This window comes from Stegostoma tigrinum, chromosome 13 (genome assembly GCF_030684315.1).
Source record: "Stegostoma tigrinum isolate sSteTig4 chromosome 13, sSteTig4.hap1, whole genome shotgun sequence".
In the NCBI taxonomy this organism is placed as follows: Eukaryota; Metazoa; Chordata; class Chondrichthyes; order Orectolobiformes; family Stegostomatidae; genus Stegostoma; species Stegostoma tigrinum.
The window spans coordinates 6,620,422-6,644,476 of record NC_081366.1 but is presented as its reverse complement, the minus strand read 5'-3'; the positions used below and the strand labels follow the sequence as shown (position 1 = coordinate 6,644,476).

Sequence of the window (24,055 nt, the reverse complement as noted above, 5' to 3'; positions counted from 1 at the left end):
TAATGGGCTTGCAAGATACTGTTAAAATAGATTAGTCGAATTACTGCAGTGCATCTTATGGATGTTGCCTTCTACCTGTGCACTAGTTGTGAAGAAGGTGAATGGTGGACAGTGTGCCAATTAAGCAGACTCCGAACTTTCATGGGCTGCACTTGTCCAGGCAAGAGGGGACTATTCTATCATTTTCCTGTTTTGTGTCTCGTAAACTGTAGGTAGGCACTGGGATAATAGCGATGAGATAATCACCGCAGCATTCCGAGTTTTTGAACTGTTCTCCAAGCCATCGTGTTTAGCTGTTGGGTCGCGTTCACATTCTGATCAATAGTTGCTCATTGAGTATTCAGCAATGCCATTGACCATTAAAGTGTAATGCTAAGAATTTCCTTGTCAGTAACGGTGTTGCTTAGCACTTGAACGTTAAATGTCATTTTGAGCTCAAGCCTCGATATTGTTCAAGTTTGCTTCGCTTAGTGCCACTGATTGATCAGTTTCTGAGAAGTTGAGAATGGCATTTTACCTTGAGCAGTCATCAACAAATGTTATTATTTGTCATTCGAAAAACAACACAAGGTCATTTATGACTGGGTTGAACATTAATGAGCTTTGCAGATGGTCTTGAGGAACTCAGGCAGTGATCACTAGGAGCTGAAATGGCTGACCTGAGGAAGGGCCACCGGACCGAAATGTTAACTCTGATTTTTGTTGACCGATGCTGCCAGACCTGCTAAGTTTTTTTTTATTCCAGCAACCTCTGCCTTAGTAAATGTTATTAAAGTTCTTTAATGGTGAGATAAGCATCTTTGCACATGAAAATCTCCATTTCAAGCAACAATTTTTCAAAAAAAATCTGTTCCAATGCCCTAAGGATGTGTAGGCTAAGTGGATTAACTGTGGGATATGCAGTGTTACAGAGATAGGGCTGAGGCTGGTTCCGGATTGGGATACTCTTTGGAAGGTCGGCGTGGATCCAATAGGCTGAATGAACTGCTTCCACACTACAGAGATTCTTTGCTGCTATGAATTCCGACTGCCGTTTTGCTGGGGCTGCACAATGACTTCCTCAATCAAATAGTGCCATGAGATAAAGTGCAGTCACACTCACTTCTCACCTGCAGTTCAGCTCCTTTTTTCACCTTTAAAATACAGCCCAAATTAAGTCAGCAATGGAGTAGCCCTTGTAAATCTGAAACTCAAGGCAGTGAATTGACTGTTCCTTTGCCAATGCCACTTGGTAGCACCAGTGATAACCCCCTCAATGCTGTTGCTGAAATTTGAAGCAGATGAAGAATTTGCTGAGATGGTCCTTTCTGTTGTTAATAGGACGTGGTTGGCTGTTATCCACCTGGTTGAATGGTAATTTTGTAACTACTGTAGTGACTTATCCAAGGTGCACCTACTTCTAGAGAACAAGTCTTGCACGCAATTGCTAGAATGCTGTCAAGGGCCAGAGTCTGTGTGCCTTCAGCTATCTACTGATTTTACTTGGAGTGAATCAGTTTGGTCGAAAAAAGATAATTGCAATACTGGGGGCATCAGCAGAACTCTAATATGAATCATCCACTCAGTATTACTGGCTGAAGGTAATGCAAATGGCTTGACATGTTATTTCGTGATTCCCTGAGCTCCCCCACGGCCGTGATAAATGTTACTTCTGGAACATCCACCTGTTAGTTTATTGTCTTTGCCCATCAGCATTCCCAACTGGACGTGGCATTTGGTAGGTATTAGAAATGGGCTGTTGGTTATGAGACTAAATTTAAACATTTGCTTTTCATAAGCATTCCCAAAGTTAATGGATCAAATCTAAGCTCTGCAATCCTGCTGCATCCAGTCATACCTGATAGGGGCCAATTCAAAGGAGGATCCATAAATACCTTGCCCTCAAACATGAGGGAGTCCAGCATTTTTCTTTCTACAAAAGAATGTTCTGAAGCTTTTTCATCGTTTTCGAATAGCTCTAGAGTATGACATATAACTAGGCATCTTTCTAGGGAATATTGCTGAGGATCTGGATTTAGATGTAAGACAGCTCTCGGCTCGTAATTTCCGGATTGCAGCCGGCCAAAGAAACAATATGTGGATATAAATTTAAACATTGACGTTTTATTTGTCAAGAAAACAATGGATAGAGAAGAGATTTGTTGCACGAGCTTGAGTTGCGTGCTAAACTTGGACGGTTTGCTCGAAAACCCCTTAAAGCTGTGCCAGGTTGCAGTGTAGATTCTGGATGTAAATGACACGCCCCCGCTTTCCCAAAGAGACAGCTCCGCCTTGAAATCTCAGAGCTTTCCATGCCGGGAACTCGCTACCCACTCGAGTCCGCGCAAGATCCGGTCGTTGGAACCAACTCCGTCCAAATCTATGAGCTCCTTCCGAACGATCATTTTATTCTCGAGGTACAAACATGCGATAGAGAACAATTGCCAGTATTGGTGCTACAGAGTTCCTTAGATCGAGAAAAGGAATCTAGCCACAGTGTAACGTTGATAAGCCAAGGACGGCGGTGTCCCAATGAGATCACGCACAGTTCACGTGACAGAGCAAAGGATACAAACGATAATGCCCCTGTATTTTTATCAGACAGTTTATCGAGTCAGCCTATTGGAAACTGCACCCACAAGAACGCAGGTAATTATCTTAAATGCCACTGACTTGGACGATGGGCCCCATGGAGAGATAACCTACTCGCTGAGTAGCCACACTTCAGCTAGGGGCCAGCAGTTGTTTGATGTGGATTCCAAAACCGGCGTGATCAAAGTTAAAGGCGAGCTGAGCGATGAAGAAAACGCAGCTTTTGCCATTAACGTACAACCTATTGACGGGGGGGACTGACGCAGGGCCAGCGCACTGTGATGTTCTGGTGAATATTATCGATGTGAACGATAACTGTCCTGAGGTCATGTGGACATCTCTGTCTCACACAGTCTCAGAAGACGCTCCAGTTGGGACGGCAGTCGCTCTGTTCCGTGCAGCAGATAAAGATTCGGGCAGAAACGGGGAGGTAAGTAGTCAAGTTTCAAAGAAACTACCGTTTAAACTGGATTCTTCTTTACAGAATTATTATGGGATTCTCGTTCATCATCCACTCGATCGAGAACTATATAACATGCACGGACGCAGGAAGTCCTCCTCTTACATTCAAGAAAACTATTTGGACAGAGATTTCCGATAGAAATGACAACACACCACAGTTCACGCAATCTGCCGACACGGCAAACATTGTGGAAAATAATATTCTCGACGATTCTATAATTTCCATCGCAGCCTTTGGTCCAGATGTGGGATTAAACGCTCATCTCAAATATTCAATCCTGGAGACTCAGGTTCACAACACCTCGGTATCCACTTACATCTCTGTTGACTCAATAACTGGTGTCATCTTCGCTCAGAAATCTTTTGACGACGAGAAACTGAAAAACTTTCAAATCCAAGCGCAGGTCGTGGACTCTGGAATACGACCACTCGCGAGTAATGTTACAGTAAATATTATTATCCTTGATCCGAATGACAATGTTCCAACTTTTCTACAACCCTTCGCCGAATTTGGGTCAACAGTAGTAGACACAAAATCCAGATTTGCTAAACCTGGCTACTCGGTTATTATGGTGTCTGCCACTGATACTGACGCCGGTCAGAATTTCTTACTTGATTTTTCAGGCCAGCCAGAATAACCTCCTTACTATTTCACCAGGCACCGGAGAGATTTGGACAATCCGTCATCTTGCAAATGAAGATGTCTCTCAGCAAAGTTTGATAATTGTTGCAAAAGATAATGGAATACCATCACTTTCTGCCACAGTGACCCACATCTTATCTGTGATATATGGTGATGCAGAATCATTCTCCAGTGTAAGTGACTCGTCTGAAGACTTCCGGTTCACGGTGGATTTGAGCATTTCCTTGGTCATCGTATTAGGAGGAATTTTTGTCAGTTTTTTTCGTCATTTCAATAATCATCGTTCTGAAGGTTCAGAAAAGCAGGAATGCTTTCGGTGATCGTTTCTGTTCCTTCGGTGATCCACTCCCTCAGATTTTCCACTGTGAGTCAAGCTCTATTACAATCAGCAAGGAGGGGATTCAAAACTCCACACACAATAACGGACAAGAATGGCATCACGAATGAGTCAATTAAAAATGAAAGCACGCGAATGAATGAACCTGAAAATTACAACAACTCTGTAATCAAAGCGATGAGGACAATTTCATACGCGCTGAACAATCTAATTAGGCCATTACTTCTATCCTATTCATTTCAACGTTTGTAATTTATCTCAACTCCGTAAATTAGAATCGCATCATGTGGGTAAATGAACAAACCTTGCTCACGATTACACTGTGCAGCAGTGTTTGAAAGCCTGAACAAACGGGAATTTATTTCAATGCACTGGAATTTCTGACTTTGTTCCACACATTCGAGTCTTTGAAATGTACATATCGCCTAAAGAACACAATACTGCCCAAGTATGTTTTTGTTTTCCTGGAAATAGAACAGCTGTTCTTCTAAACAGGTCCTAAAAACACGAGGTTAGTTTGTCATTGTTTCAGATATATTATTCTAACAAACTCATACCAGCTCGTTTCTGATTGTAAATTGATCAGGTTGTCTTACGTTATTGGGCTTGAGACAAATTGAATAAAACTGACTTCAGATCAATTCAATCTTTGAAAAACAGTAGTTTGGAAGCATTTTTGTCAACTGAACCAGAGCGATATTTCTTGGAAATGGCATTTCTTACCAAGAAATGGAGATACGTTCACACGTGAAAAAAAAACTGTTGAAAGGAGTTGCAGGTGCGACCATTATTCAATTATCACTACGCTTTTTGATTCCATTTTGCTCTGAAGTAACAGACGGTGTTATCTGCACCTTTCTCACAGAAAGAGGCATGATAATAATATCCAATTAATCTGAGCGGAATTCAAGCCCCTGAATGACAGCAAAATGAGGTGTGGCTGTAGAATATGTCAATCGTCATTTCTAGGTCTATAAGTTCATTACCTCATGTTGAAATCACCACCAAACTTTGCATAACTAAGATACTGGTGAGTATTGAGAGCATAACATTTAAGTTTGGTATATAATGACAATACAAGCATAATATAATATCATTGTGAATTTCCAACATCGTTTCAAGTACAACAAAATAAAACATGCTGAGTTCCAAGGATAAGCAATCAATTTGATGTTTTGAAATGTTAAAAAAACCGTACTGATGATGATCGACCATCCACCTCCTAAATTCAGGAAAAAAATGTGAATTAAGCAGAGAACAGTCCAAGTTGTGTTTAAAATCAAGGGTAAGCCGAGGACTTGTTTGTTAAATCTTATCCTGCATGATAAAAGTATAATTCTTTAAGAAATATCTAATTGCAAAAGTTATTGATAGCTTATGTCTCTAGTATAGATTTGATAACAGTTTAGAGGCAAATTTGGAGCTAGAATTAAAGAATCAAAGAATTCGTGGCAAAGTGAAAGAATAATTGAGCTGGTTTCAGAAATCAGACATTGGTGATTTTTCTTTCACTGGACTAGACAACCTAATCAATTTACTATGATATACTGCTCAAATAACTTCAATATAACATGGTCAGAACTACTGTGTTGATAACTGATACCTAAAAAGTAACAGTTGTCTTCATCTTTTCGAGGGAAGAGCTCAGTACTTGCAAGTTGTGTGTATAATCCGAATTCTTTTCAAATTGGGTGCATTTAAACAATTAGAGTGTGTGAAACAAAGTCAAAACTTACTATGTGTTGAAGTTTTGGAAGTGACAATAACATTTTTCAGCACAATTTTTGTGTATCCTTTTCAGGTTCAATATTTTATTTATTTCTTCTGAGTCATATTGAGACACCAGAGTCATTAGTAAATTACTTTTCCCAGTGACCATTAGAGGAGGGCATAGAGAGTGAGCTCACAGAAAGTGATTATTTTCAGTGTTCTTTTTTAACAAATAAAACAATTCTTAACAGTATGGAATGCAGTTAATGTGGAGAAAAATAAGCTGTAACATATATAATCGAATAAATAAATAAGGAAACTGGACTGATCTATTTATTTGTTCAGAGGCGAGGTCAGTATATCTAATTTTCCAAAACTCAGTTAAAAGGCAACAACATGAATGTGGTTATGGAGTTACCTGTCTAGGATCAGGAAGGGGCAGCAGAATTCCCAGCCTAACGGACATGAATGAACCAGCCAGTCTTTTTTTTTAGAAATAATTCTCAGTGATTCCAGGGTGATCGTGAGACTTGCTTGTAATTCCAGGTTTTCATGGAAGTATGAATTCGTAACAATTTGCTATTCCAGTGACATTATCACTATTGCTGCTATATATCATTCACAGAAATAACCAAGGCAACTTGAAAGGTAATAGCAAAAATAGAAATTTCTGAAAAAGCTTAGCAGGTCTGGAAGCATCTGCGGAGAGAAATTAAAGTTAACATTTTGGATCCAATGGCCCGTCTCCAGAACTGAAGAAGCATCTTCTTAACTATGATTTCTCTCCACAGGTTGTGCCAGGCCTGCAGAGTTCTTCCAGCAATTTCTGTTTTTGTTTTTGTTTCTGATTTCAAGCATCTGCAGTTTTTTCTTCTTATTTCAATGAAAGATAATATTATAGCCAATATCAAAGCAAAGTGAAGTTCAAGGATTTTGAAGCTATTAGTTTTACATAATGCAAATTAATTTATGCCTGGTTCAGGTATATCAATAGTTGAATTGACAATAGCATTCTGCCTGACCGAAAATGTCAAAGGTGACAGCAATGATTGCAGCCTTTGTGGTTGTCTGTGTTCGAATATTTTCAGAAGCTATGCATATGGCTCCCTTTAGGAAAGAGTTCGTCGATGCATGCATTTATAGTACAAAATGGTAGTGATGAAAGTGAACAAGCTATTTAACTGAACCTGAGACTGACAGTTGGAAGGTGTGTGGGGTACTCAGTGTTAAGGTTATATTGTCAATGCTCAAGATGGTTTTGAGTTGACAATGTGTATTTATTCACAAATTGAAGTAAATTTCTGGGAAAGAAAAGTGTATCTTAGTTAAGTGTTTCAGTTTGCACTTATCTGGACATTTGGCAAGAATATTGTGTGAGTATTGTGACTTTAGGATGTTGAATTTCCTTTCTTTTATAAAAAGAAATTGAGACAGAGGTTATGGGTGATCTGCTTCCAGCAAATAAAGTAGAGAGCTTGTGAGGCTTTGGCCTTTTTCTTCAAAGTTGCAAGTGACTATACATCTCTCTCTGTTACAGCCAACCTGCCCGTCTCTCTCTCTCTCTCTCTCTCTCTCTCTCTCTCTCTGTATGTGTGTGTGTGTGTCTGTGTGTGTGTGTGTGTGTGTGTGTGTGTGTGTGTGTGTGTGTGTGTCTGTGTGTGTGTGTGTGTTTCTCTCTCTCTTTCTCTCTGAGTTGTCTCTGTTCTTTCCTTCTGGACTGGAGAATTGCGTGTGAGACGATCTATTTTAACTAATTTATCTTTGCCAAAGGTGAGTTGATATGATGTTACTGTATTGGAACAGTTGCTGTTTCATAGTTTGATAAACTATGATTCTGTGAAGATTTCCAATCAAGTTAATTTGCTCCACTTCTTTATTTTGTTTGTATTTTAACTAAAGTGTAAGAACAAAGTGTGTTTTGTTTCAAACGTTTGACCAATTGAATTGCATCCAGAACACAAAGTCTTACACTTGCCTTTCAAATAAGAAAAACTTCTGGTCGAGGTGATCGTTTTAATATATTTGGAGGTCTTCTTTTTTTTCTGGTCCATAGCAATAGAAATTCAGCATTGCTGATTTATATGACATGTCTTAATTCATCACAGGTTGCTTTGCAGCTGACATGGCATAAAGGTATTATATCTAACTCTTGCCTGGAAAGCTTGGGTTCAGATCCCCTCTCTGAAGACATATTTGGCATGAGGGTGCAAAGGACCCATGACATATTTGAATAGTTAGATTGAATGTATTTACAGTTAAATTTTTCATTGCAGGTCTTGTGAAGCAATGGTTATGTCCCATCATCTGATCCAGGAGGCATAGTTTATCTGCCATGTGCTTTAGACATGCATTGTCATGTATAAGATGTTGTTTTGAAATATCCACGAATTCAAAGGGAAAGAATCAGTTCTGCTGCATAGGAGATTGGTTGGCAAATATGTTCTGATTAGTACAGTCTAAACCATGAGAAATGGATCCATTAATGATGATTGATAGTTAATAGGCCGATTTCATTCAATTTTAACTTGGGCAAGTTGTGTTCATTAGTGAGGGCATTACTTTAAGGAATGAACCAGCAAATGACTTTCATCTATTTCCTTAAGCTGAAACAGGTGCAGTGCGTGTGCATGTTCTTTCTGCTCTCAACATGAATAAATGTAGCTCCAGTAGACAAAAGTGTATTACTGTCCAAGAATAAATGATAATCCTAAATGTTTTGTCAGTTTTATTCGTCACACAACCAACTTGACCCAGCAAAAAATATTTAATTGCGTGATGACATCTAATGTTAGAAACTGTGTTCCAGGTTTCACAAGCATGCTCTGGTTAAGTCTGGTCAGTAACTTGCTTGTTGCACACAGAAAATGGAACACGCTGTTTGATGGACTTGTACAAGCCCACGAGGCTCTTGGGCATAGGGCATATATGCCTCACATCATGCCAGAACTGAAAGTCATTGACCAAGTAGCCATGTGTGTGATGGGTAAAACACATTTTTAGCTGGATTGTTAGGACCTTATTACTAACAAAAAGCCACTCATGTTGCTCAAATATATCAGCAACATTAAGCTTCTTGCTCCACCTGTTTCTCCTTTTATATTCAGATGCTTTACTCTTCCTCGGTATTCTCCTCGGAGAAGTACTCACCACTATTTAAGAAATAAAACTGTCTACCTTATGGGCATTTAGAACATAGAACATAGAAAAGTACAGCACAGCACAGGCCCTTCGGCCCACGATGTTGTGCCGTGGAATATTCCTAATCCAAAAGTAAAATAACCTAACGTACATTCCCCCCAATTCACTGCTGTCCATGTGCACGTCCAGCAGTCGCTTAAATGTCACTAATGACTCCGTTTCCACGACTACCACTGGTAAATTATTCCATACGCTCACAACTCTCTGGTGAAGAACCTCCCTCTGACGCCTCCTCTACACCTTCCTCCTAATACCTTAAAACTACGACCCCTCGTGGCAGTCAATCCTGCCCTGGGGAAAGGGCTCTGGCTATTGACTCTATCCATGCCTCTCATTACCTTGTACACCTCGATCAGGTCACGTCTCTTCCTCCTTCTCTCCAGAGAGAAAAGTCTGAGCTCAGTCACCCTCTCCTCGTAAGACAAGATCTCCAGTCAGGGCAGCATCCTGGTAAACCTCCTTTGCACCCTCTCCAAAGCCTCCACATCTTTCCTATAATAGGGCAACCGGAACTGGACACAATATTCCAAGTGTGGTCTCACCAGGGTTTTGTAGAGTTGCAGCATAACCTTGTGGCTCTTAAACTCGATCCCCCTGTTAATGAAAGCCAAAACACCATGTGCTTTCTTAACAACCTTATCCACCTGGGTGGCAAATTTGAGGGAGCTATGCACTTGAACACCAAGATCCCGCTCTTCCTCCACGCTGCCGAGAATCCTGCCTTTAATCCTTTGAGGTTGTGCATCATAAAGCAGGAACTTATCTAGTGTGATAACAAAGTGTGAAGCTGGATGAACACAGCAGGCCAAGCAGCATCTCAGGAGCACAACTTCATACTTTGTTATCTTGGATTCTCCAGCATCTGCAGTTCCCATTATCACTTGTCTAGTGTGAGGTATTTTTATTTCGCACTGGCCACCGGTGAAGGACCACGTGAGTCAAGAATAGCTTGTATGGTTTCTTATTCAAGAAGGACAGCAGAGAGAGGCCAGGCAATTAGAGAGCCGTTAGACTGAGGTCAATGATCGGGCAATTATTGGCAAAACTCCTGGGGGACTGTAATTGTTCAGGGATATCAGCACGGATTTCATAGAGGGAGATCCTATCCGTCTCATTTAATTGAGGTTTTGAAATGATGAGTAAATATATTGATGAGCATAGCTCAATTGATGTGGTACACATGGACTCCATTGAGGCCCTTGACAAGGTTCCGCATGGAAAGCTTGTCCCAAAGATAAGAGCTCATGAAATCGAAGAAAAGTTGGTACATTGGATCCAAAATTGTCTTGCAAATAGGACACAAAGCGTAATGGTGAATGACAGGTCTTGTGCTGGAAACCTTTGACCAGTGGCGTGCCACTATGATTTGTGCATTCTTTTTTATTCAATTAATGACCTGGTTGGGAATATTGAAGTTATAATTTGCAAGTCTACAGATGTCACCAAAATTGTGGTGTTGTCGATGGTGAGAAGGATAGTCTCAGGCTACAATATGATATTCATCAGCTGGTAAATTGGACAGAGCAATGGTCGATGGAATTTGATCCTTGCAAGTGTGAAGTGGTGCATCTTAGGATGTCCATTAGGCGAAGGATATAGGCAATGAATAGTAGGTCCCTGCAGAGTAGTAAGGAGCTAAAAAATCTCCTTGTACAAGTCCATTGATTCCTGGAAGTGTCAGCAGATATAGAGCAGGAGGTGAAGAAGGCATTCAGGATGCACGCCTTCATTGACAAGAAGGAAGCACAATAAGATTCTGTATTCAGGGCTCGTCTGTTCCTTTTCTTTCTGCCCCCTTTTTTTGAATGTTCTGTCGTCAACTTACCAGTCACAATTGAAAGAGACCGAGTCGGAGAGGCAATCCCCAGTAGTGGCCCAGAGGCGAGTCCATGGGAGTGGAGGGTACTATCAAATTTTTGAGATGAGTTCGTGGGGGCAGCGAGTCCAGCAAATTCTGGAGGTGAATCCGTGGGAATGGAGAATCCAGGCAAGTCTCAAACGTGAAGCCCAGGCCAAGCCAGCGTGGGGGTGGCAAGTTCAGGCAGATCCCAAGGAATTGAAATCGAGGCTTTTTTGAAAAGAAAACTTCTCTATTCCTTGTTCTAATGATAAAATTTTAATTATTAATCTCGGTACAGGTCTGTAACAAGCACGGGTATTCCAAACCGAGATCTCCTGTAGTTAAGATGGCACTGAATTGATGACATTATGAACATTTCACTGCCATGATTCGAGTGAAGATAAAGGCTGTGCTTTTCTATTCACTTCTGTTCTATTAGCCATGACATCGAAAGTCGGAGCAAGGAAGTCTCATTTCAACATGATACAATGTTGATGAGGTCACAGATTGGATACTGTGCACCGTTATGGTCGCCAGACTATCATAAATTCGCGAGTGTAGTGAAAAAGTTGCTGCATGGGATGTGATATATTTTAAGTGAGGAGAAACTGGATGGTCAGGGTTTGTTTTCCTTGGAACAGAAGAGGGTCGGAGGTGTGGATCTGCTTAATGTACATAAGTGATGAGAGGCATAGACAGGATAATTGTGAGAACCTTTTAACTGTGTCAGACGTGCCTTATATCAGAGGGCATATGTTTAAGGTGAGGAGTACGTGGTTTAGAGGGATCTGAGGAAATATCTATTCATCCAGAATGTGGTAGAAATATGGAATACACTTTCTGACAGGGCAGTGGAAGCAAGTCATGTTGCAATATTTTAGAAGCGTCTGATGTTCACTTAAATGCCACGGCATAGTTGGGTATGTACGAAGTGTAGAAACATTTAAATGATATAGTTGGTGATTGTTGGTTGGCATAGATATGGCGGGCTTAAGGGCCTGTTTATGTCCTTTATAAGTCTTGTCCTCAAAGGGTAGCGATTATTCTGCATGGCAGCTTTGACGTTTTGAATTGTAATATCCAATTAGCACAATGAGAAAATCAGTCCAGCTCTACTTACAAGAATACTGATTAGATCACGTAGTGCATTTCTCTGTAAGAATCGATATATGTAGTCTGATCGATGATGGTCAGTTTTCCAGAAAATCCCCTGACAATTACTCAGCTAGACAATGAGGAAAGGTAAACCATTTAACTGCTATATTTGAAACATAAGTTCAACACAGAATGGAGGCGACTGAGATTTGTGAATAAGTTCTTACACACAGATGCAGGTTCATATGTAGAAAACATATTGTAAATAAACTGGAAAAAATGCAAAATATTATCAGCCCTGAACACTCATGCAGTTTAAATGTTGGATTTCCTCTAGAATTTATATTATTAAGAAATGTACTATTAAGCACAAGATATAAACTTTAAAAAACTATATCTTCTTATGGGCAATACTTAAGTGCAATAATACAAAACGACAGTTGATTGAGTTTTTGATACAGAGATTACAGTTTGAGAAAGGTTAAGACACTTTAAGAAATTGTTCCTCTAGGCTTCTCAGACAAAATAGCATGATTATAAATGCCATTGTACTGTAGTTTTTCCTTTGCCTCTCTTCACTAACAGGATGACAGCATTGTTGCTAGGCAGCATTTGTTGCCGTTCCCTAATTGCCCAGCGGGCAGTCCAGAGTCAAACCAATTGCAGTGCTTCTGGAGTCACATGTAGGCCAGACCAGGTAAGGATGGCATTTTACTTCCCTAAAGGACATTGGTGACCCAGATGGGTTCTTCCCAACAATCAACAATGGACTGACGATCGTCATTAGAATCTTAGTTCGAGATCTTTTATTGAATTCAAATTTTACCATCTGCTGGGGAAGGGTTTGAACCCTTGTCCCCAGAATGCTATCTGTAACTCTGGGTTACCAGTCCAGCAATAACGCTATGAGGCCATCTCCTCCCCATCTACCAGTTGGCCAGAATTATAGGAGCAATAATTTATTTTTCCCCAAAAAAAGAATGAAAGCTGAAGGCACTTTGGAATTTTGCATTCAATGACATATTATTTTTAACGGAACCAATGAGTTATGCTTGTTTCAAGGATTCATAATAATTTATTTTGGGACTTATATTATTCTACATTCTAGAAAACATGACCGTGAACTTGCTCTTGAACACTACGAGAGATTTTTTAAAAATTATTTTTGGCAGGCACTTTCAAAATAGCAACAGAAAAACTGGATTTCAGTTATAATTGGCCAAAGATAAACGAAGGGAAAACATTGTTTGCAGGTTTCCATCTTTAAGGAAAGAACTTTACTTCGATTGGACGAATTTATCTATGACACTGTTCAATGATCGGAAGCTGAGATCTGATTGTGAATCTGAACTGCCCTCTTCACTGCCCAGAAACCATCAGGTTCGATCGGACGCACGGTAAATTTGGATAACGAGACACTCATATAGATTCGTTCACGGAACCATTAATTTAGAAAAGGCAAAACAGAAGATTTAAATGAAATTAGCCAGTCGCTACTTGAACTATACAAGTATATGCTATATCCCTTTTTATTTGTTCCGTTGAGAGGTTGTTCAGGTGAGAGGAGGATAATTCTTGGTACCGAATGTTCTGAATCAAACAGAATGTTTCATACTGGAAATGAGATATAAAATGTGAGGCTTGATAAAATGCCATTGATTTCACTTTGTGCTCTCCCCGTGGAGTCATGTGTTCATGCACATCCGTTCCTTAATTCCTGAAGAACTGTAGCAGGGTGTATTTATAGGGAATATTGCTGTGGTTTTAAGTTTAAATGTAGAGCAGTTCTTGGCTCGTTTCTTCCGTATTGTACCCGGATCCAGGAACAATATATGGCATGAATTTTAACACCATCATTTTATTTGTGAAAGAAACAAACGACAGCAAAGAGAGAGCCTGATTTTTCTTTTTTACCTTGGGCGGTTAGCTTGGACCTCCAGTAGAGCTATATCGGATTGTATTGGGGATTCTCGATGCAAAACTCAATGTTCCCAGTTTCCCAAACAAAATGCTGCCAACAAAAGTCAAAGCATTCAACATAAGAAACGTACTTTTCAGTCGTATCTGCACGTGATCCGATATCGAACCAATTCCATGTAAACCTATGAGTTTCTTCCGAACGATTATTTTACCCTCAGTAAGCAGATACGAAATGAAGAAGGAAAACTACCTGTTTTGGTGCTGCAGTATTTCTTGCAGTGAGAAACGAAATGCAACAACTGATTCTCGTCAATAACCAAGAACAGCAGCATTCCCATGGGACGAGGTAAGTTTCGTGTCCTAATTACGATAATGACAATGTTGCTGTATTTTCTGAGCTAGTTTATACAGCCCGTGAATTACAGCCTGCGTGCGGAGGAAAGCACGTAATCTTGTTGGAAAACATTGAATCGGACAATGGTCCGAATGGAGAGATAACATGGTCTCCGTAGCGACGCTTCAGCTCGAGCTCAGGAAATACTTAACGTGCATTTAAAGGAAAATTGAAAGGCGGATGATGCTATGAAAACTACAGAACGATTGATATTAAAATGAAAGTGATCGACAAATGTTACGAGCCAATGTCTGGGTACTGTGTTGTCCTTGTGAATAATGAAGTGATGATGACTCACATAAAGTAATGTTGAGGAGTTTTTTCTCGGATAATTTCAGGAAATACACCATTTGCGTCGTAGTCGGTCTGTTCATTGGTGAAGATGAATATTCGGTGAGAATTGAACGGTTGCAATGTCAAACCCAGGTTCCTGGCGCTGTGAGGCAGCAGTGTTATCCACTGAGCCATCATGCTGCCTTGAGATGCCTCTAAGCAGCTGTAAAATACATTTTCTGCCACGGAAACGCTATTCTTATTGCCAGCAAACATTGATTTTGAAACATTCTCCGCCATCAGTGGTTCGTCTGAAGACTAAGTTTACTCTTGATCCGAGCCGTTCACTTGTTTATCACATTGGAGTAGCTTCTGTCATTTCTCTTGTAATTTTAAGCCATGAACGTTCATAAAAACACGAATGGTTTGAATGCTCAATACTATTCCATGGCATGCAGCTGGTGCCTTGAACCCCGACGCTTTCTGACCAGAACTCAGAAAGCCAGTTAGGTATTCATTGGTGACCCATTTTCTCAAGTTTTTGCTCTGATTCATATTCAACATTGCAGTCCCCAAAGAGAGATCTTAAAACTGCCAACACGTGGATAGCACCCACCGACAGGAAGTCTGTTCAGATTTAATGTATCAAGAAGAAACCCAAGAGAATGATTCGCTTTGAAATTAATTAATTACAACAACGCTGTTGCCACTAAGGTGAGGAACATTCATATGTATAATAAGGTGTTCATACCTTTTCTTGGATGTGCAAACACTTCTGGAAAATGTGTGCTTGTGAAATTAATCTATCTGGAAATTAATATTAATATCAATGCGTAATTAATCCCCAAGCCAGATGGTTGCCTATTAGAACTGCACAACTGAGGCTGTTGCAACCAAAAAATAACAAACTGGTTTACACTGGCAGTGTATAACTTCCATTATCAACCAAGGTGCCCTGTACTTGCACAGATTTGTGTATGCACAAAGGTCCCTCAAGGCCAATTGGCTGGTACTCTCATCTTAAACTGTACACCAGTAATATTTCAGCAACATGTGTGATTTATTGCCTTTTGTATATTTATAAACTCACTGGAGTTTATTGAACATTTGAGAACTGCTGACGTTTCCATTCATGAAACATTTAAATCAAATTGACCTTGAGGGACCTTTGAGCATACACAAATCTGTGCAAGTACAGGGCACTTTGGTTGATAATGGAAGTTATACACTGCCAGTGTAAACCAGTTTGTTATTTTTTGGTTGCAACAGCCTCAGTTGTGCAGTTCTAATAGGCAACCATCTGCCTGTATAAGCAAACTGATAAAGGACTCCTGTGGTACGATGGCAGAGCATTACTTCTGGGGTGCCAAGCCCATGTTCAAACCCCTCCCCCTCCCACTATCCCAAATTGGAGGCGTCGTAGTTCAGTCTTTCGGTTATCTTTACCTTTCTGGATGGACGTAGCCAGTTTTGGAACATGCAATATAAGGAAGTTTAATGAAAATCTGGAGTCCATCTTGCAGGAGATACTCAGTGTTGGAACCAAGTACAGATGTTGGACAGAATGGATATTTGTGGATGTGGTGTCAGTCTATGAGACGCCATTTTCTTGAATATTTTCTGGTTTCTTCTGTGTTATTGGAGTTGTAGTTATCCAGGCAAAATGGGATACTTTCAATCACACTTCTGACTTGTCCCTTGTACCTGGTGGACAGCCTTTGGTAATCGTGGGATGAGCTACATGGTACAAAGTCCATAGCCTCTGGCCTGCTGTTGTAGCCTCTGCATTTATACTGCTGTTCCAATTCGAATATTTGCAATAGTAACTCCTAGGGAGTGGTTACAGGGGAATTTGATGACGGCAAAGCCATTGAATGTTAATGTACAATGGTTAGATACTCTCTTGTTGGAGATGACCATTGCCTGGCATTTGTATCAGGTGAACGTCATTTGCCACTTCTCAGTTCAAGCCTTATATTGTCTAGGCCTCGTTCCATTTGTGCTTGAATTACTTCAGCATCTGAGGAGACAGAAATGGTGCTGAAAATTATGTAATCATTAGTGAACATCCCCATTTCTGACCTTATGATGGAGGGAACACTAGAAATGAAGCAGCTGAGGGTGGTTTATACTAGGTGGCTACCCTACAGAACTCCTGTAGAGATCTCCTGAGCTGAAATAACTGAAACCCCAGCAATCGCAACCGCCTTCCTTTGTGCAAGGTATGATTCCAAATTGTGGAGAGTGCTCCCACATTGTCATTAGCCCCACTTTTACATGCACATGCCTTCAGTATTTCTGGGAAATATTCAAGCTTTTGTAGTATGCAATGCCTCTAGTCCTTACTAGATATCATGACAAGTGAATCGACTTGGCTGAGAACTGGCATCTGTGATTCTTGGGACCTCTAAAGTTGCATCATCCAGTCAGCACTTTTCAATGAAAATTGTCGTGAACGCTTCAGCAATATTTCTGACTCTGACTTCATTTGAGAAGGGAGATATTCATAGAACCACCTCTTCCAAACAATGTTTTGATTGTCCACCAGTATTCATGATGTGGCAGGAAAGCAGATCTTTGACCTCGTTCAGTGTTGTCAAATTACTTAGCTCTATCACTCATTGCTTGTACCATTTGACATGCCGGTATCCCGTTTCAAATGATCACCAGGCTACTGCCTGTTATATAGGTATGTATTCCTGTGCATTTCACTCCTGTGCATCTCGATTAATTAGCCTCTGGCTGGATTGTGATGGTAGAATGGATATGTCAGACCATGAGACTGGTTTAGAGAATGATACCACTGCCCCTGATGACACTTCCACAGGTGTTGTGCACAGCCCAGGCCGTCATGGAAGCCAACATTCCATAAATTCTGTTTGCATGGCTTTCAGCTACAAAAAGCTGCCAACATCATCAAATGCCCATCACACCCTGGTAATGCCCTCCTACAACCTTTTGTATCAGGCAGAAGATACAGAACGCTCAACAGATGCTCAGGCAGTATCAGGAACAGCATCTATCCGGCCATTATCTGGCTTTTGAATGGATTCTAGCCTCAAATAATGGAATCTGCAATGTCGCCTACACGCCTCTAAGTCTTTTTGACCTGTATATCCATTGTTTGTGGTGACGAGCCTGTACTATATGTAAACAAAGATTTTCATTGTAGTTTAGTACACGTGACAATAAAATTAATGAAATAAAATCAAATTAAAAACCCCTCGTGGATTCACAGTCTTGGATTCCTAGATTTGTTTGAAATCTGTCCAATTTAGCATGGTGATAACGCCACATATAAGTATGCTTTGTCGTGAAGTCGGGATTTTGACTCCAGAAGGAATTTGTGACAGTTACTCTTCCAAATACTGTCATTTGCAGCTGCATCTGTTGCAGCTGATAAAGTTCACAGCTTAAATATGCGCAATTGAATGTGTCTCGGTACGTACATCAGTGCTTCTCATACAGAACACATGCTGCTGCCATTATGTATTGGTGGTCATGAATGGGAATATTGAAGTTGGTGCACGGGCTGTCAATTAAACGATTTGTTTTCTTTTGGTCAGTGCCAAGCTTCTTTAGTTTGATTGCAGGTAGATACATCCAAGCAAGTGCAAATGGAAATTTCAATCCTGACCTGTGACTTTCAGATGATGGACAGGCACTGGGATGACAGGAGAGAGATTCCTTACCTTAAAAATTCTAGACTTTTTCTTTGTCTTCACAATACCTATATGACGGGACCATTTCAGTTCCTCATTAATGTTAACCCCCAGGACTCTGAAAGTTGTGGATTCAGCATAATCAATGCCTCTGAATGCTAAGAGGCAATCATAAGATGTTATCTTGTTGTAGATGGTCATTTGTTAGCACTTGTGTGGCATTAATGTTACTTCCAATTTTACGACTCAAAGGTAGATGTTGTCGTGGTCTTCCTCTAATTGGACTCAGTCTGCTTCAGTGCCTCATAAATTTTGCACGGTGCTGAACATTATGTAATTTTCATCTAATATCCCTGCATGTCGACATGTTGAAAGAAATCGCATCGGTGAAGTAGGTCAAGACAGTTGGGCCTATGATACTCTCATCAGGAACTCCTGTAGTGATATCCTGGAACTGAGATAATTTTTAAACTAATTTTGTTACTGATTTATTGGTCGTATGCTTCAGTGACTGAATAGCATTCAATGCCTGTCCCTCGTTGACATTGAGCAGATGATGATGAGCAGCCTTCTTGAACCACTGAGGTCCATCTGCTGTGGGTTGACCAACAAAGCCATTAGGGAAGGAATTACATGATTTTGACCAATGGCAGTGAAAGAACAGAGATATATTTCGAAGTCAGGATGGTGAATGACTTAGAGTGGAACTTTAATGCGGAGGTGTTCCCGTTTGTCTGCCACCCTTGTCCTTCTAGATGGAAGTAATAATGCGTTTGGGAGGTGCTGGATGAGGAATTTTGGTAAATCTCAGCAAGGAATGTTGTATGAAGCACACCTGCTGCGACTGAGCATTGGGTGATAATGGATGTACTGCCAATAAAATGGACTTGTTCTTTTTCCAGATGATGTTAAGAGTCTTCACTTTTGTAGATTTGCATTCATCTAGGCAAGTGAGTAAAATCCCATTTCACTTCTGATTTGTGCCTTGTAGATAGTGGACAGGTTTTGTGGAGTCAGGGGTTTATTTAATTGCCACAGTATTTCAAGCCTCTGACCTGTTCTTGCAGCCATTGTGTTTATGTGGTGAGTCCACCTGCAACAGCCTTGAGCACCTTAATTTATGCTGTGTATTATTCCAAGCAGTGATATGCTATCGCTATACTTTCTGCTCACTGTAATATTCGGTCAAATGCTGCCTCAGTGTCAAGGGCAATCACTTGCAACTCATTTTGTAGAAGGGCCACTTTTGTCCATATTTGGAGTAAGGATGTAATGAGGTCAAGACTTTAAAGGCATCTGCCCAATGCAAACTCTGTTAGCACTTTGTTTAATTGCAAGTTCTGCCTGATAGCACTGTTGAAGACCCCTTTGAGCAGCTTGACAATGGTGGAAAGTAAACATATATCAAATAATTGGTTGGTTTTGAGGTGTCCTTATTGATGTGGACAGAAAAGTCTTGGCAATTTTTCACGTTGGTGAGTCGGTGTCAATTTTTCAACTGTATTGCAACAGCTAGACTAGTGACACAGCTAGCTCTGCAGCAGAATTATTCACTCCTAGTGATGGCAAGTTGACAGAGCCAACATGTTGACAGGGTGTGATTTTTGACATCGACAAAAAGTTTCCTGTTGGTGATAAGTGCAAATGTTTCAGGGTTATGCTTTACACTGAATTGATGGGTTCACCCATTGCCGAGAATGTGCATATTTGTTGAACACATCTTCCTGTTAATTGGTCAATTGTCTACTTTCATTCAAGATTGGACCTGGAAGTGCTCCAGAACTTTGATCTAATCCATTTATTACCTGATTGCTTTGCAAAAACGTGTGAAGCATGAGTAGTGGTCCACAAGTAAACAAAAAACTGGAGCCTGTTCAGTGATTGGTGCCCAGCACACCAGCACAAACGACAACGCTGAGGAATGTTTCTATTTTGAGATAATTCTGAAGTACTACCTGTAAATATGATCAAACATACATTTCCTGCCTTATAATTTGAACTAAAGCCATGATCATTAGATACATTAAGGAACTCCCAGTGTGGGTCACAACAAGAAAGAAACTTCATGAATGTGTTTTTCTTGAAAATAAATTGAATGCTGCAGATGAAATTGAAAAGAACAAAATACATAGTTGCATCTATGTGTAAGATTAAGCTGAGAGAATGTGAGTGAGATAAGAATATTATCAGAGTGAGTACTGTGATTAGTGATTACTTTTACTAACACGCTCATGGATGGTATGTGATGCAGGAAATGAAGTATATTCCTAAAACATGAGTAAATAATCTGGGCTTCTTGAAGGACAATGTGCAATTTTGAAACTCTCAAAACAGTAATGTTCGTGTTTTTTTTTCAAGACAAAGAATTAACAACGAGTTAGGGATGAAAAATCAAAATCAAATATGGATAATAAAATGAACTGTATTATTGTAACAAATGCTCAATCTGATCTTCAATACGTTCTACAACTAGGACTCTTCGATTGTTCTTTCTAATTTGATTGAAGAGCATTGAAACTGTGACAACAGAAATGAAACAGATAATCGGACTAATATTTAAATATAATTTTAATTGTGCAACAAAAAAAAACACTGCATTGTTTGTAGGCGTTATAGCTTTACGAAATAAGTGTTTCCTTGATTGGTATGATTTCAATTGGCCGGCTTTCAACAATGAAAGCTGAGATGTGATGAAGAATCCGGGCGGACTTTTCACTCCTCAAATATCGTGACTTCAGATCAGATGCAGAACAAAATTTAAGAGTGAACAGTTTGGAAGGAATTGTTCACCAATTATCAGATAATTTCAGAAGAAAATTGGAGACTTAAGTGAAACAATCTGAAAGATTTATGAAATATTCAGGTATTTGATACATTCACAATAGTTTCAGGTCTTCAAAATACAAACAGAACAGTAATCAGAAAAATTCATGCTGTAGAAATGTTCTCAAATAATGCGAATGATTGACTCTGGAAATGAGATATTATTGGTTCATAAAATGCCAATTATTATACTGTGTATTCTTGATGAATGTAGTATTTGAACAGATTCGTTGCACAATTCCAGAGGCACTGCAACTTGGCGTCTTTGTTGGAGATCTATTCCAGCTTATGATCCAGATGTTGGGCTGAACGCTCGACTCAAATACGCCATTCTGGAGACTCAATTTCAGAACACCTCAGTATCTGCTTAAAGTATGTAAACTGCAACACTCTGTCTTTCTTCAGTAAGTTTATAGAGTGAGTCAATTGAAGAATGCAACTTTCCGATAATTGTGACTTTAACCATGCCTGAGCTCACAGGCACCCTGTCGTCCTTCACTATCAGAGTTAACCAGTGGTTTGGTTTATGTTTCTCTATCCAAGGAACTCTGCAGCACCAATGCTGATGAATTTTGTTTATCACTGCACATTTGTACATTGAGAATCAAATAACTGTTCAGAAAGAGCTGGTGGGCTTGGACTGAGTTAGTTCCAACGTCTGATCATGCTTGGACAGGCACTTTCCCAGAGGAGAGAGCTCTGAGATTTCGAGGGGGAATTATTTATTTGTGAAACTGGGAGCATTGGCATTTTCATCAAACGCTTCAATTACAACGTAACACAGCTTTATTGGGTTTTCAAGTAAACCCTCCAAGAATAACATACAACACCAGCTGGTGCCGTAAATCTTTTCTATGTCGATTGTTTCCTTCAGAAATAATACCACAACATCTAAATTGATGCCCACCCATTGTTTCTTGGGCTTGGGTACAATCTAAAGACTGTGATTGAGATCTGTTTTACATCTAAATCCAAGATCCAGATACTGGGGAAGTATGGGCTGCCTGTCATTTCGTTAATAAAGATGTCACCAAGCAAAGTTTGATTATTATATCACTTTCTACACAGTCACCGTTATCTTAGTTGTCAAAGGTAGTGACAGGAAAACATTCTTGATCGTCAATGTTTTGCCTGAAGATACCCAGTTTAATCCTGACCTGAGCTTTTCCTTAGTTATCGAATTGGGAGCAACTTCTACCATTTTTCTTGCGATTTTAATCATCCTCGCTGTGAAAGTTCAGAAAAGCACAAATGCTTTCCGTAGCCTACGCTGTTTCAAGGGAGCCAGTTGTTGCCTTGAATCCAGGTTTTCTCTGAATGGAATTCAAAAAGCCAGTAGAAACCTTCAAATACCATTAAAATACGTTGACATATTCAGGGTGGGCCAATTTATCAGATATTCCACTGTGTTTCATGTTCAACGTTGCATTCAACAAAGAGAGAATTCATAATATCCAAATCATGCAGGTGACCTACAGATACAAATTGTGTTCAGAATGGCTCGAGCAGGGAGGGTGCAACAAGAATGATAAATTCTGAAGGTTACAGTAACACTGTAAACATCAGGGAAGTTGAGATATTCAAAGATCTGATTTGGATGTGAGTATGGATTTGCACATATGATTTGCCTTGAAATGAGTCGGAATTACCTACGTATAAATATATAATCACGGTTGTTTGCCCTATTTCTAGATCCTCAAATCAACAATGATTTGTAATAGGGTTTTGTAGTAAGCGCCTAAACCCTTCTGATTGTACTTACTTTATGGATGTAAGTTTGCTCGCTGAGCTAGAAGGTTTGTTTTCAGACGTTTCGTCACCATTCTAGGTAACACCATCAGTGAGCCTCCGGTGAAGCGCTGGTGTTATGTTCCGCTTTCTATTTATGTGCAGATGATATTACCTCGAATGGTGACGAAACGTCTGAAAATGAACCTTCCAGCTCAGCGAACAAACTTACATCCAGAAACTCAACCTGAGCTACAAATCTTCTCAAAACTCACTAGTATTTACTTCATGTTTTATTAGTCGTGTTTAAAATGTTTTCTCCGCCCCCATGGTGTCTGTCAGCACCTCCTGTACCAATTCGAATATACATAAATATTCGGACTTTGCAACCCGAAACATTGAAATGGAACTATCTGTCAAGGCAACCTGAGCACACATGAAACCCATATAACCACAGGCTATAGAAATAGCCAAAAATGGGCAGATACAAATTCAAATAGCAAACACATTACCCCCTAAACTGGATTCTTCTTTGGGTGACCATTATGCAATACTTACTCAGCATCCTCAAGATCGGGAGCATATGTCCAAGGATGATGTAGCATAACATGCATGGATGCTGGGCACCCTCCACTTGCATCAGAGAAAATCATTCAGGTGTAGATTTCTGATATACATAACAGTGTGCCACAGTTCAGGCAATCACCATATAAGCTAGCCTAATGGAGAACAATGTTATTGGCTCTTCCACATTTTCGATTCGTCACTACAGAACATTGCACGGTCGAATTGCAGTTCCACACAAGTAACATAAATCAGTTGCCGTGTTCTTAGTTATGGCAGTCTCCTCTTGAGCACACTAACTACCGAATGTCCACATAATTCTTAGTTTCTGATCATTATACGTTTATTAGATTGTCACATACTATTAAACTTCATAAAAAATGAAACAAAATTTCCTTTTAAACAATTCAATTTGTGAAAAACATTCACTTGGCATTTGTTTCAATGTTAACAAGACCTGCTTCTTATATCGTCTAAGTAGCATTTCTGAGCATAGTTGAAGACACTGATTTAAAATAAGAAATGTCACATGTTCATACAATATGTCAGCCTTCTCTTTTGTTTTGAAGCCGAATCATCACAGGTTGAAATCGTGAAGCAACTGTGCAAAACCAATACAAGTCGGGTAATTAGCACAAGGGTTTGCATATTTGATACGTCACTACAAAATTAGTGTGACGTATTTTTTTCGATCTGTGAATAGTATTTTGAATTGTATAAGTCGAGCAGCAGATCATTACACTTCACTTCCACTGGACGAAAGTTTTCTTTAGGCCTGTGTAGTATTTTGTAAGAATGTTTATACTTACATTGTATACCGGATTAATGATATATT

The 24,055-nt window shown here is 39.9% G+C and overlaps 2 protein-coding genes and 1 pseudogene across 2 annotated transcripts in view; all 3 read left to right on the top strand.

The window, feature by feature from the left end:
* The window catches only part of LOC125458288 (protocadherin gamma-A11-like), a 199,301-nt gene that overhangs the window by 12,304 nt on the left and 162,942 nt on the right, over positions 1-24,055 (top strand). The gene's annotated exons all lie outside the window — the stretch shown is intronic.
* Positions 1-24,055, top strand: part of LOC125458398 (protocadherin-10-like) — a 106,408-nt gene that overhangs the window by 12,495 nt on the left and 69,858 nt on the right. The gene's annotated exons all lie outside the window — the stretch shown is intronic.
* Positions 2,777-22,399, top strand: LOC125458401 (protocadherin gamma-A7-like; annotated as a pseudogene).